Source organism: Triticum urartu, chromosome 5, assembly GCF_003073215.2.
Source record: "Triticum urartu cultivar G1812 chromosome 5, Tu2.1, whole genome shotgun sequence".
Lineage (NCBI taxonomy): Eukaryota > Viridiplantae > Streptophyta > Magnoliopsida > Poales > Poaceae > Triticum > Triticum urartu.
In genome coordinates, this window is record NC_053026.1 from 452744633 (window position 1) to 452758999 (window position 14367).

Below are 14367 nucleotides of genomic sequence, written 5' to 3' on the forward strand. Positions count from 1 at the left end.
TTACCATTCTGTTTGGGAACCGCCTATAATGTGTTTAGTATGGAAGATATCGCCATCTCTTAGTTGTTACGTTGACAATGAAAGTATACCACTCAAAATACAATTTATCTCTAATTCAAAACTGAGCTCTGGCACCTCTACAAATCCCTGCTTCCCTCTGCGACGAGCCTATCCATTTAATTTTATGTTGAGTCATCACCCTCTTATTAAAAAGCACTAGCTGGAGAGCGCAGCCGTCATTTGCATTCATCACTGTTAATTTATATTGGGTATGACTATGATTGGATCTCTTTTACCATGAATTACAATGTCTAGTCAGTCCTTGATCTTTAAAGGTGCTCTGCATTTATGTTTTGCAGTCTCAGAAAGGGCTAGTGAGATACCATCTTGTTATATCATATTATGATTGTTTTGAGAAAGTGTTGTCATCCGAGATTTATTATTATGACTTGCTAGTTGATTATGCTATTGATATGAGTAATGATGAGACCTGAGAATTATTGCAAGTGTGGTTACATAGTTACAACAACAAGAGCAAATAGAGTTTGTAAAAGTTTTTCTTTCTTTCTTTCAGTTTGTCAACTGAATTGCTTGAGGACAAGCAAGGGTTTAAGCTTGGGGGAGTTGATACGTCTCCGTCGTATCTACTTTTCCAAACACTTTTGCCCTTATTTTGGACTCTGACTTGTATGATTTGAATGGAACTAACCTGGACTGACGCTGTTTTCAGCAGAATTACCATGGTGTTGTTTTATGTGCAGAAAACAAATATTCTCGGAATGACCTGAAACTCCACGGAACATCTTAAAAAAACAATAAAAAATCCTCGTCAAAGATGAAGACCAGGGGGGCCACACCCTTCTCACGAGGGTGGGGGCGCCCCCCTAGGGCGCGTCCCCTACCTCGTGGGCCCCCTGTTGCGTCTCCGACTCCAACCCCACCTTCATATATTGAGTTTCGATGAGAAAAAAATCATGGAGAAGAAATCATCGCGTTTTACGATACGGAGCCGCCGCCAAGCCCTAAAACCTCTCGGGAGGGCTGATCTGGAGTCCGTTCGTGGCTCCGGAGAGGGGGATTCGTCGCCGTCGTCATCATCAACCATCCTCCATCACCAATTTCATGATGCTCATCGTAGGCTTGCTGGACGGTGATGGGTTGGATGAGATTTATCATGTAATCGAGTTAGTTTTGTTAGGGTTTGATCCCTAGTATCCATTATGTTCTGAGATTGATGTTGCTATGACTTTGCTATACTTAATGCTTGTCACTAGGGCCCGAATGCCATGATTTCAGATCTGAACCTATTATGTTTTCATGAATATATGTGAGTTCTTGATCCTATCTTGCAAGTCTATAGTCACCCGGCAACCCCGAAGTGACAATAATCGGGACCACTCCCGGTGATGACCATAGTTTGAGAAGTTTATGTATCTACCATTCTTAAGAAGTTGCTCCCCACTACTCCCTATTCTCTCACCATGCACATTGTCCACATCAGCTATATGCCACGTCATTATTCAGAGTTCCAACTACTCCAACTCAGCATACATGCCACGTCAGCAGCTTATTTGAATGCATGCGCAAGCAGAAACGAGAATCTCAATGGTCAGCCGAAGAGTAACAGCGATTAGTGGTTCAGTTATTGCATGATGCATTGACCCGGTAGCATGAAGCGGAGTGCTACTTTTCTCTCCACGCCAACATTTTTTCCATCACCGCGTCTCTTCTCCTTCCTGTCTTCTCCACAGAAACTCCTCTCCCACTTTGTATTCTCCAATCCCCATTAAATCACGCCAGTGGAAAGGTTGCATTGGCACCTTTTCCTCCTCCTATATCCTTCCCATCTTCACGTCCAACCCCTTGCATACCTCCTGTTTCTCCGGTGCCACTTGGTTTGTCATCTTCTCCTCGGCTACAGGGCAATGGGACGCGGGCCGAGCAGGTTCAATTGCCACCCACCCAGATCGTCGAGGAGCACAAGCAAATCAGCCTATGCGCACGATGTTGCTCTTCTCCAGGTCCTCACCTGGCCGGCGGCCTCGGACACGCCGGACGCGGCTATCTGGAAAGGGAGTGCGGGTTCTAGTGGGAGGAGCTTGGCAAGGAGAAGCTCGTCGGGACTGTGGTCTTTCACGAGCGCCGTGTGTTCCTCTGCTGCAAGGCCCTGAGAAGTGGCGACTCCGAGCACCTCTCCCCGCCTCCTTGTTGCAGCCATCAACGTTGCCTCTCCACTTATCTTCCCGTGTTCTTCTGCCATCTGCTCGGCACGCCGGCTTCTACAAGATCGGATGCCAATCCCCTTGCCCTTGCTTCCGCTCTGGTAAGCTAGCTGCATCATGGTGTGGTTGGAATTCAGAATGCTTTCAAATATTTGTTGCTCGCGTATGGAGGCGCTGGCAACTCCCCGACCCCGAGTGAAGCACCTGCCATAATAGCCCCCGTCAGCCCAAAGGCATCCCTCATCTGTCATACCGCAAGCTACTCTTTTTTTCTACATCCTTTGTTGAGCGATTAGGACTTGCAAAACACTTGCTTGCATTTTTAGGTGGAACTCTTTGGTATTGATGACTACGGCTTCTGCTTGCCTTTCTCATACATGGCAGCTGAAAGCTTTTTTTCCTCATTTATTTTCTCTCAGTATGAATGTTTTCTTATCTATACTGAACCAATATATGGGCCAACTTTGGACAGGTGATGAAGTCTAGCTACTGTTTAATTAGTCTTTTGATATATTTGACAATCTTGCTACTGACTAGTAGTAGATTTCTTGAAGTCATATGTTGTTGGGCCACATGCATTCGGTGTCATTTTAGAACTGATCTACCCGAGTGAGATGGTTACACTAAAAACATAAATATGCACGTTATTTTAATTTTCATTTGTGCTCCTGATTGGTAGTAGTACTTTTTTTGTGAGGAGGGTAGTAGCAACGTTAGTTCTATCCGAGAATAATTAACAAAATAACCCGTTCCCCAGATGGGTAAGCAATATACTCCCATGTGGACAAATAGGGCAACCTGCGACTACACTAGAACAGGTAGCTACATCTGACCAGATTATTAATTTTTCCTTTTTCAGTACCACTTTATTCTACGTATCTGCAAATTATGTTCTAACTTTTAAACTCTCAACAAGTTCATCTGTCCATGTATAAAAAACATACTATAATCTATTAATTCTCCCTCTATCCTTTACATGCTACCCATTATCAATTTTCTATTCATTGTTTCAGAATTACAGTGTGATATAGCAATTTGGTCAATAATAAATATTTATTTATTTATTTAAGCTACAAACTAAAAAAATTGTTTGAGTACTATCTTCATATTTGAACCTCAACGACCTTCGATGCAAAGATACGCAGCATAGTACTTTCATGGTGTTTTAGGCAATATTATTTTCAAGTGATATTCAATGAGTATGAGACATATATGTATCTCAATTACCGTGTCATTTTTGTATATTTTTCATATGGTGCTGGACGTTAATTTTCTTCGTAGATAATACTACAATATCTCAAGTTGTCATTTAGAAATCCCGCAGCAACGCGCGGGGAATTGTCTAGATCACTATGTGCTAATGCTTTGTTCTGGTTCTCTATTAAAAGGAGGCCTTAATATCCCTTAGTTTCCAATAGGACCCCGCTGCCACGGGAGGGTAGGACAAAAGATGTCATGCAAGTTCTTTTCCATAAGCACGTATGACTATATACGGAATACATGCCTACATTACATTGATGAATTGGAGCTAGTTCTGTGTCACCCTATGTTATGACTGTTACATGATGAACCGCATCCAGCATAATTATCCATCACTGATCTGGTGCCTATGAGTTTTCCATATACTGATTTACGCTTATTTACTTTCCCGCTACTACTGTTACAATCACTACAAAATAAAAAAACATTACTTTTGCTGTCTTTACTTTTGTTGCCGCTACCACCACTATCATATTACTCTGCTACTAAACACTTTGTTGCAGATACTAAGTTTCCAGGTGTGGTTGAATTGGCAACTCAGCTGCTAATACTTGAGAATATTCTTTGGCTCCCCTTGTATCGAATCAACAAATTTGGGTTGAATACTCTACCCTCGAAAGTTGTTGCGATCCCCTATACTTGTGGGTTGTCAGCGAGCTTCACAGTATAGTGAAGCTGGAAGGACCCACTCTTCTCTTCGTCATGGAAACAAAAATCAAAGGGAAGAAAGTGCAAGAATTACAAAATCATCTTGGCTTCGGCGGATGTTTTGTTGTAGATAGTGTTGGTCTAAGTGGGGGCATAGGCCTCTTTTGGACTAGAGATGTGATGGTAGAACTGAAGAACTTTAGTTCTGCTCATATAGATGTGATGGTGAAATACAAGGACCAAAACTCCTTTGAGTGGAGGTTTACTGGTTTTTACGGAGCACCTCGAGCTGAGGATCGTCACCATAGCTGGAGGTTTTTGCGTACGTTATATGCCGTGCCACATTCAGCATGGATTTGTGTTGGTGACTTCAATGAAACTTTATATGCTTGTGAACATTTTAGCAGAGCAGCAAGGCCAGAGAGCCAGATGCGAGCCTTTCGTGAAGTTACAGATGATGTGGCCTTCCAAGATCTGGGATGGTCCGGTACTGTGTACAATTGGGACAATCGTCAAGCAGGTGTAGCAAATGTAAAATCAAGGCTTGATAGAGCTTTTGCTAATGAGGAATTCTGGCAACACTTTAGGCATATCAGGATCAAACATCTTCCCTCCATAGAGTCAGATCATTGCTTTATTGTAGTGGAAATAAAAGAGAATTTTCCAAACATGTCAAGAGCTAAGAAACAATTCATATATGAAAACGTATGGGCTTCACATGTGGATTATGATCAAATAGTCGCAAGAACTTGGGAACAAGCTCATCGTGGCCCGGGGCTCCAAGGTATAGCCGGCTCTCTTGATTTGTTAAGAAGGACGCTGGAACCATGGGGCACGCGGGAGTTTGGCTACCTCACACGTAAGGTGAGACAGCTCCAGAAAAGACTAGAGAAATTACGATGCCGATCAGTTGGACGTGGACCGACTAAAGAGGAGCGGGTTACTGTTGGTAGCTTGCGGGAGGCGCTCCAACAGGAAGAAATTTGGTTACGGTAACGTTCGCGGGTGCCCTGGCTCCGGGAGGGAGATCGCAACACCTCTTACTTCCAGGCTCAAGCAGCGCAAAGACAAAGACTTAACAGGATCCAAGGCATGCATCGTCAGGATGGTTCACTTTGTGCCACTGAAGCCGAGGACAAGAGTGAGGTGCAAGTTTTCTATGAGAACCTTTATGAATCTCAAGGTTACTCGGATGCGACCGATCAGCTGAACCATGTTCCATCCAAGGTTACTTTGGATATGAATACTGAGCTCACTAAACCATATACTGTGGCGAAGGTTCGTACAACGCTTTTTCAAATGGCCCCGTCTAAAGCACCGGTGGTAGATGGTTTCACGGCTGGTTTTTATCAGTGGCATTGGGGTTTAATTGGTGAGGATGTAACTCGAGTAGTGCTAGATTTCTTGAATGGAGGTGAACTTCCAGCTGGGTTGAATGATACTTCGATTACATTAATTCCCAAGGTACGACACCCCCGGTCAATTGCTCAATATCGACCCATTGCTCTCTGTCCAGTTCTTTATAAAACTGCAGCTAAATGTATTACAAACCGGTTGAGACCTGTAATGGACTTGATCATTAGTGAAGAGCAAAGTGCTTTTGTCCCTGGACGTCTTATAACCGACAATGTACTAGTGGCATATGAAAGTGTGCATACTATGAAGAGGAGGAAGAAGGGAAACAATTTTGCTTGTGCTGTCAAGTTAGATATGATGAAGGCCTACGATCGAGTTGAGTGGCATTTCCTTGAAGCCATCCTAACAAGACTAGGGTTCAACATGATCTTTACTCGTTTGATAATGAAGTGTGTTACTTCAGTCAGGTTCTCAATTCGTTTCAATGGAGAACTACAGCCTTTCTTCACACCTTCACGTGGATTTAGGCAAGGAGATCCAATGTCTCCATATCTCTTTTTGATATGTGCAGAAGGCCTCTCTTCGCTGCTCAAGTCTCATATTGGAGGACATATCGACAGAGGTATTTGAGTTAGTTACAGATCACCTTGGGTGTCACATTTATTGTTTGCAGATGATAGTTTGATTTTCACCAGTGCAACTAATCAAAGTGATATTCGACTGAATGAGATCCTTAGAATTTATGGTGATGCTTCGGGCAGTGTGTCAATTGTGATAAAAGCTCTATCTATTTCAGCTCCAACACACCAGCACACTTGAGACAACAGCTGAAAACGGTTCTGAACATTCATGTGGAGGCTTTCAGTGAGCGATACCCGGGCCTGCCAACTGTTGTTGGTCGTATTAACAGTGGCACTTTTGATCACATCGGGGAGAGGGCATGGAGCAGGATGCAAGGATGGTCAGAAAAGCTACTAGCTTGTGCCGGGCGGGAAACCTTGCTAAAGTCGGTGGTTCAAGCCATTCCAACTTACTCGATGAGTACTCTTTTGCGCACTAAAAAAGTCTGTAAGAGTCTTACTTCTCCAATGGCAATTTTTTTTTGGAGTAGCTCTCTTGACAAGAATGGCATGCATTGGGTGTCGTGGAAGAATCTATCAACACCGAAGTACAAAGGAGGTATGGGTTTTCAAGACCCTCATCAGTTTAACCTTGCGCTACTGGGAAAGCATGGGTGGAGGTTCCTAACCAATCCGAGCTCTCTCTGTGCACGGGTTTTAAAGGGCCGCTACTTTCCTGACACGGATTTTATGCATGCAACAGTCCCTAAGTCTGCATCTGCAACTTGGAGGGCGATCATAGCTGGGAGGGAAGCTTTGAAGGTAGGCTTGATCAAAAGAGTGGGAGATGGATCTTCCATTGATGCATGGACAGATAAGTGGATTCAGGGCACAATTTCTATGTCCCCCATGATGAAACTGGCGTCAGCTACTATCCACATGGTGACAGACCTCATTGACACGGATAACTGGTCCTGGCGACAGGAGCTAATTAGGTCAAACTTCATTGCCCCAGATGCAGATGCGATCCTCAACATGCCAATCAGACGTGGGGGTGGTGATGATTTCTTTGCTTAGGCCTTTGAGACTTCAGGTAACTACACAGTTAAATCGGCGTACCGTGCTCTAATGACTCAGAACGAGCGTCTTGCTCTAGGAGAAGGGACGGATACCGGAGCTTCAAGAGATGAATCACAACTGTGGAGTGCTCTGTGGAAAATCAAAGTTATCCCAAAGGTACATGTGTTTTGGTGGCGTGTACTTCAACGGATTCTGCCTGATGAGTGCACACTCAAACACTGCCATATTGCAGTCATCGACAGATGCAATGTTTGCTTGGCCAAGGAGGAAGATCTCATGCATTCTCTTATTCATTGCACACATGCACAGCGCTACTGGAACGAAGCGTTTGCTTGGTTTGGCATCAGATTACCTCCACTTCACCCGGACTCTTGGTCTCGGGATATCTTATGTGATACTCGATTTTCTGAGGATGATCGACCAAAAATCATCACCATCATGTGGACAATCTAGCACTCTCGCAACCGAATTAAACATGGAGAAGAAGGTAGGGACCCGGCTGCAGCTCTCCGAGCCACTAAGGAAGCCCTAGCCCTACTTGAGATGCCACACAACACACCGATTGTTCTTCCTGGACATGGGTGGCGACCACCTGAATAAGGCATGATCAAGATCACAACTGATGGGGCACTGAATTTTGCAGATGGAAGGGGGTGCAAGTGGTATAGCTCATTCCTCCAATGCATTATTGGGGGCCTAGTTCAAAACATTCGTGGGCATCTCTGACCCACTTATTGTTGAAGCGTTGGCAATGCGAGAGGGAGCCCACTTTGCTGCACTCCGAGGGCTATCGCATGTGATTATGGAAGTGGACTGTCTAGAGTTGGTGACACTCTGGAACACTCGCCACAATTCTCGATCGATTGTGGCACCTATCTTAGAAGAAATAGGAGAGCTAGTCTTTAATTTTTTCTGTATTTGTGATTCAGCATGTAAAACGGTCGGCAAACTTACCGGCACATCTTTGTGCTAAGCATGCTTGCACTCTAAATGTGACCGAAAGTTGGCTCGACAAAACCCCGAGCTTCCTGGTATCAAGCCTACTGGCTGACTGTCTAAGGAACTCTTTTGTTGAATAAAAGCTCTCTGATTTGATCGCAAAAAAAGAGTGATGTATGACTATTAAAAACAAAGGATGCACATTTCAATTTCTTTACAAGATCAATTGTCTCGATTTCGAATTATTTGTGAATTGTTGTGAAAGAGAATTCTTCCTTTTTACCTATGTCTGCTCCAACTTTATCATCGGCCGATGACCCGCACGCTGAGGCCATTCCCACCAAATGCACTCAAAGCCGTTCGATCTTCACTGGAGACCATCTGTACCATTCAGTTTGAGTCGGCAAGTGATGTTTTCGCTACTGTCGTGGTCAGCGTCCCTTTTTACATTGACACTTTGGTCCCACCATGTATTTGGCCCACATTCAGTGACGTGTGAGGTCTTGACCAGGGTGGAAAGCTCCCTCCCTGTTCAGTTGGTTTGTAATTTGTCCTTGGAAGAAAATATTTTTGTATTTTCCCTAACTCCTGAGTCCCAACCTTTTTACTCGAAAAAATAACTTCTAACCATTTCTTCTCTTTATTGTTCACTCCCGCCTTCACTATCACTGTCACCGTACCATCTACTGAACACACGAGCATCTTTGCAACACCCCTCTCACCTACTGAGTCGGTGTTGCGGTCGGGGATTCTCCCCATCTTCACCGCTGCCTCCTACACTCATGCGGCTCGACCCTCATGCCCAGCAACGCAGAGTGTAGCTCTACCCATCCCTTTGCTGCAAACACGGCCCTACACACTCTCTCCTCCTCCCATGTGGTCCGTGAGGTGAGACGATGGATGCTGTGGCCATGAAGGCGGAGAAAGGGAGGTTAACATTCGCGACGCTCGTAGGTGGCTTGGCAGTGAAGATGTACGTCGGGAAAGGGGTTGGGAGCATACACGGTACACAATGGTAGTCAAGAGAAAGTGTTTGATTCACTTTATCAACAACAACAAGACACTAACATATTTGTCTCATATTTTCACGATGAATGGTTATCACCATGCAGAAGTAAAAGGAAAAACTTCAGCAATAACCACACGGAAAACAAAAATCAAGCCTAACCTTGTGTGTATGCTAAAAGCCTCCAAATTTGGGATGAAGTCATCAAAATCATGCACAAGTTAGTGTTGTTACATATTACAACTAATTCTTCTGACTATGACAAATCGGCCTACATCAGGAAAAGGAGGTGGAAGGAAAAATTGGGGTGAGAAGAGGCGCAAGGAGAAAGGAAGTGCCTTTTGGTTGTCTTTGCTCATGTTGTCCGCTCCAGCGATCTAGACCAGTGCTCCCTCGCTTCCTGACACCATCAATGGTGCGACATGTGATGACGCCAGTCAGTGGCACCGGTTAGCCGACGACAAGCGGATGAGGATGGCCCCGGTTGAGGTAGTCAACAAGGGTGGCGGTGGTCAACAAATTGTACCTTGGCCACCCCTACCAGTGGCTCCCACCTACCACCAAATCCCCATTTTCCGTCATGGAAATGAGGAAGAACATGAGGTGAACTGGTTGAGAAGAAAAGGGGACTGGGAAGAGCGTGAGCAAGAGGAAGAGATACACTCAAGTTTTTTAGAACACCCTCAAGCTTTATTGCATAATGTCACTAGGGATACAAGCTATAAGGGGGGTGACGTAAGCCACAATTTCTACCCACACCTACAAGCTTTATTGCATTATGTTTCTTGGAAATTCATGTTGCATGTATAGCAAACAGAACATCATAGAAGCATAACATCTCATCTTTTCTATAATCATGTTACATATAGATGAGCTACCTACTGAAGGAAATATGCCCTAGAGGCAATAATAAAGTTATTATTTATTTCCTTATATCATGATAAATGCTTATTATTCATGCTAGAATTGTATTAACCGGAAACATAATACATGTGTGAATACATAGACAAACAGAGTGTCACTAGTATGCCTCTACTTGACTAGCTCGTTAACCAAAGATGGTTATGTTTCCTAACCATGGACAAAGAGTTGTTATTTGATTAACGGGATCACATCATTAGGTGAATGATATGATTGACATGACCCATTCCATTAGCTTAGCACCCGATCGTTTAGTATGTTGCTATTGCTTTCTTCATAACTTATACATGTTCCTATGACTATGAGATTATGCAACTCCCATTTGCCGGAGGAACACTTTGTGTGCTACCAAACGTCACAACGTAACTGGGTGATTATAAAGGTGCTCTACAGGTGTCTCCAAAGGTACATGTTGGGTTGGCATATTTCGAGATTAGGATTTGTCACTCCGATTGTCGGAGAGGTATCTATGGGCCCTCTCGGTAATGCACATCACATAAGCCTTGCAAGCATTGCAACTAATGAGTTAGTTGTGAGATGATGTATTATGGAACGAGTAAAGAGACTTGCCGGTAACGAGATTGAACTAGGTATTGAGATACCGACGATCGAATCTCGGGCAAGTAACATACCGATGACAAAGGGAACAACGTATGTTGTTATGCGGTCTGACCGATAAAGATCTTCGTAGAATATGTAGGAACCAATATGAGCATCCAGGTTCCGCTATTGGTTATTGACCGGAGACGTGTCTCGGTCATGTCTACATTGTTCTCGAACCGTAGGGTCCGCACGCTTAACGTTACGATGACAGTTTCATTATGAGTTTATGTATTTTGATGTACCGAAGGTTGTTCAGAGTCCCGGATGTGATCATGGACATGACGAGGAGTCTCGAAATGGTCGAGACATAAAGATCGATATATTGGAAGCCTATATTTGGATATCAGAATCGTTCCGGGTGAAATCGGGATTTTACCGGAGTACCGGGGGGTTACCGGAACCCCCCGGGGGTTATTGGGCCTACATGGGCCCTAAGGGAGAAGAGGAAAGGAGGCAAGAGGTGGCCGCGTGCCCCTCCCCTCCCTAGTCCGAATAGGACAAGGAGAGGGGGCGGCGCCCCCCCTTTCCTTTCCCTCTTCCTCCTCTTTCCCACTTCTCCTTCTCCAACTAGGAAAGAAGGGAGTCCTACTCCCGGTGGGAGTAGGACTCCCCCTTGGCGCGCCCTCCTTGGCCGGCCGCCCCCTCCCCTTGGCTCCTTTATATACGGGGGCAAGGGGGCACCCTAGAACACACAAGTTGATCTTCGTGATCGTTCCTTAGCCGTGTGCGGTGCCCCCCTCCACCATATTCCACCTCGGTCATATTGTAGCGGTGCTTAGGTGAAGCCCTGCGACGGTTCAACATCAAGATCGTCACCACGCCGTCGTGCTGACAGAACTCCTCCCCCAAGCTTTGCTGGATCGGAGCCCGGGGAGCGTCATCGAGGTGAACGTGTGCCAAGAACTCGGAGGTGCCGGAGTAACGGTGCTTGGATCGGTTGGACCGGGAAGACGTACGACTACTTCCTCTACGTTACGTCAACGCTTCCGCTTCGGTCTACGAGGGTACGTAGACAACACTCTCCCCTCTCGTTGCTATGCATCACCATGATCTTGCGTGTGCGTAGGAAAGTTTTTGAAATTACTACATTCCCCAACACTTACAATGTTAATAAAACTTTCTCATTGTGGTGAACAAAACCAGATGATAAATTTTTGGTCCAGCTTATATATACCCCACATATCCCACTAATTCATCTCAAAGCAAATTCCACTCCTACCATTTGTTCTAAGAGAGCACTCCACCTCATTGTGTTGATTTCAAAGGGCAATCCACTCAAACTATCCGTCAACCCTTCGAGATCCAATCCCCTTTCCGCCTTCCACTCCAAACCTTCTCCAAATCCATAGCCAAATCTTGAGAGTTTAAGTGTTGAGAAGATTATCATTTGAAGCGCAAGAGGAAGGGGTTCATTGTCAAGCAACCTCGTCTTGCTACTTTTGGAGGGTTTGCGCCTCCTACATCGGCTAGGTGTGCTTGGAAGTCTTCAAGTTTCTGAAGAAGCCAAGAAGTTTTTATGGGCTCGAAGGTCGCCTACTTCGTGAAACCTACCCTAGTGAGGTTGGTCCTTCGTGGACGTCAGCCATGGCGGAATAGGTTGGTTGCTCCTAAGTGGACCCTTTGTGGGTGAGTGTCCTTTGTGGAATATCACAAACCGGAATCCTTTGTGATTCTAGATCCTTCATCGATTAAAGCCTCATCAACGTGGATGAAAGATTGCCCCAACTATCTGAACCATGGGAAAAATCTTCACCAAGCCTATTTGTGTTTGTGATCTTCTCAACTCTACTCCTTTATCTTTTCACTTGCATGTTTTACAATCCGCTCCTTATTACTGTAGATATAAATGTGTCAGGTGCTCTATTGATTCCTCAAAAACCTTAAAGTCCGCGAAGAAATTAAAATTTGGGAAAGGAGTCCATTCTTGAGCTTAGTAGTCCATTCACCCCTCCCCTATAGACATACTTATCGATCCTACATATATTTTCTAAGATTTTCCCATGGATGAGTTCATGTGTGTGCAAATACTTCTGTTGTGTTAGCTTGTACTAGATGGTGACATGGTGGTACCGGAGCCAGGCAATACTTCTAGGCTTTTAGCACTAACTGTCAGCTTCCTTTTCTAGTTTCAGCTAATAGTAGATCATGCTATTACTTCAACATTATTTTGTTTCTTAATGGGAAGTTTCGGCATTTTTGACTAGCTACAATCTCTTTTTGGAGACAGACTTATCTGGGTCTCCCTAAATAGGCTTTTGGTTATGTGTTGTTACACAACAATTAGTTCCTTGGTCAAATTATTCTGCTAGGCTTTAACACTACATCAGTTCGATCAACACATGCTTTTGGTTATATGATGTTACCCTGGAATTATTCTGCCAGGCTTTAACACTAACTGACAGGAGTACTTTCTTGTAATAAAGCCCCTACAATTAATTAGTTCCCTGATCAAATTATGATGTCGTTATGTTTACCTCTAGGTAATCCATAATCTGTACGCTACATTTGCTGATCGAACTGATGTAGTGGAAATGGTTGTAGCATTGTCTCGGAGTTTTGAATCATTATGCGAGACAGAGGTTTGTTATACATTTCTGTATCAGTAGCATCTTTGTTTATTTTTTTAGCTTTCAGAGAATACATAAATTTAACTACTATTGTTTGTCATCTCTTTATGTGTGATTGTAGCATCTTTGATTTTCTATTTAACCTCCTAGAAATGTATAAATTCACAGCTCTCTATCTAAAAGTAATCTTCTAGTGCAGTTTCATTGAAGTGCATTTTAGTTTTTTTTATGCGCAATAACAAATTAGTTACTCTCACAACTAGATTAAATTATGCCGATGTACCATGCTTGCACTTTCTGATCCACATTCGGCACCTTATGAGCAAAATTACAACTCATAAGGTGCCGAATCTAGATCAGGAAGTGCAAGCATACACACACCAGCATAATTTAATCAAGCTGTGAGAGTAACTAATATGTTATTCCACATAAAAGACCCTGAAGGGCACTTTAGTGGCACTACACTAGAAGATTGCTATCGGATAGAAGAGTTGTAAAACGTATGCATTCATGAAGCTAAAATAGAAAAGCAAAGATACTACAAACACGAAAGGGATAACAAACAACATTAGTTAAATTTATGTCTTCCCTGAAAGCTGAACAGAAAGCAAATATGCTACAGCTACAGATACAAAAAAGGGATGACAAAGCTATGTCTTATATAATGATTCAAAACTCTTAGACAATGCTACAACCATTTTCACTACATCAACTTTATCAACAAATGTAGTGTCTAGATTACGGATTACCCGCAAGTAAACATAACAACATCACAATTTGACGAGGGAACTAATTGTAGGGGCCTTGTTCCAAGATAGTACAACTGGCAGTTAGTGCAAAAGCCTAACAGAATAATTGCATTGTAACATCATGTAACCAAAATCATTTGTTGATCGAACTAATATATGGAACTAATTTGACCAGGGAACTAATTGCAATGTAATATATCATATAACCAAAGCACATTTAAGGAAACCCAGACAAGACTATCGCTAAAAACAAATTGTAGTTCTCCCAAAATGTTGAAACTTCCCGTTAAGAAACAAGATAATGTTGAAGCAACACCATGATCTACTGTTAGTTGAAACTAGAGAAGCAGGCTGACAGTTAGTGCTAAAGCCTAGAAGTATTGCCTGGCCCTAGTACCACCATGTCACCATCTAGCATAAGCTAATGCAAACATGAGTATTTGCAGACACGTGAAG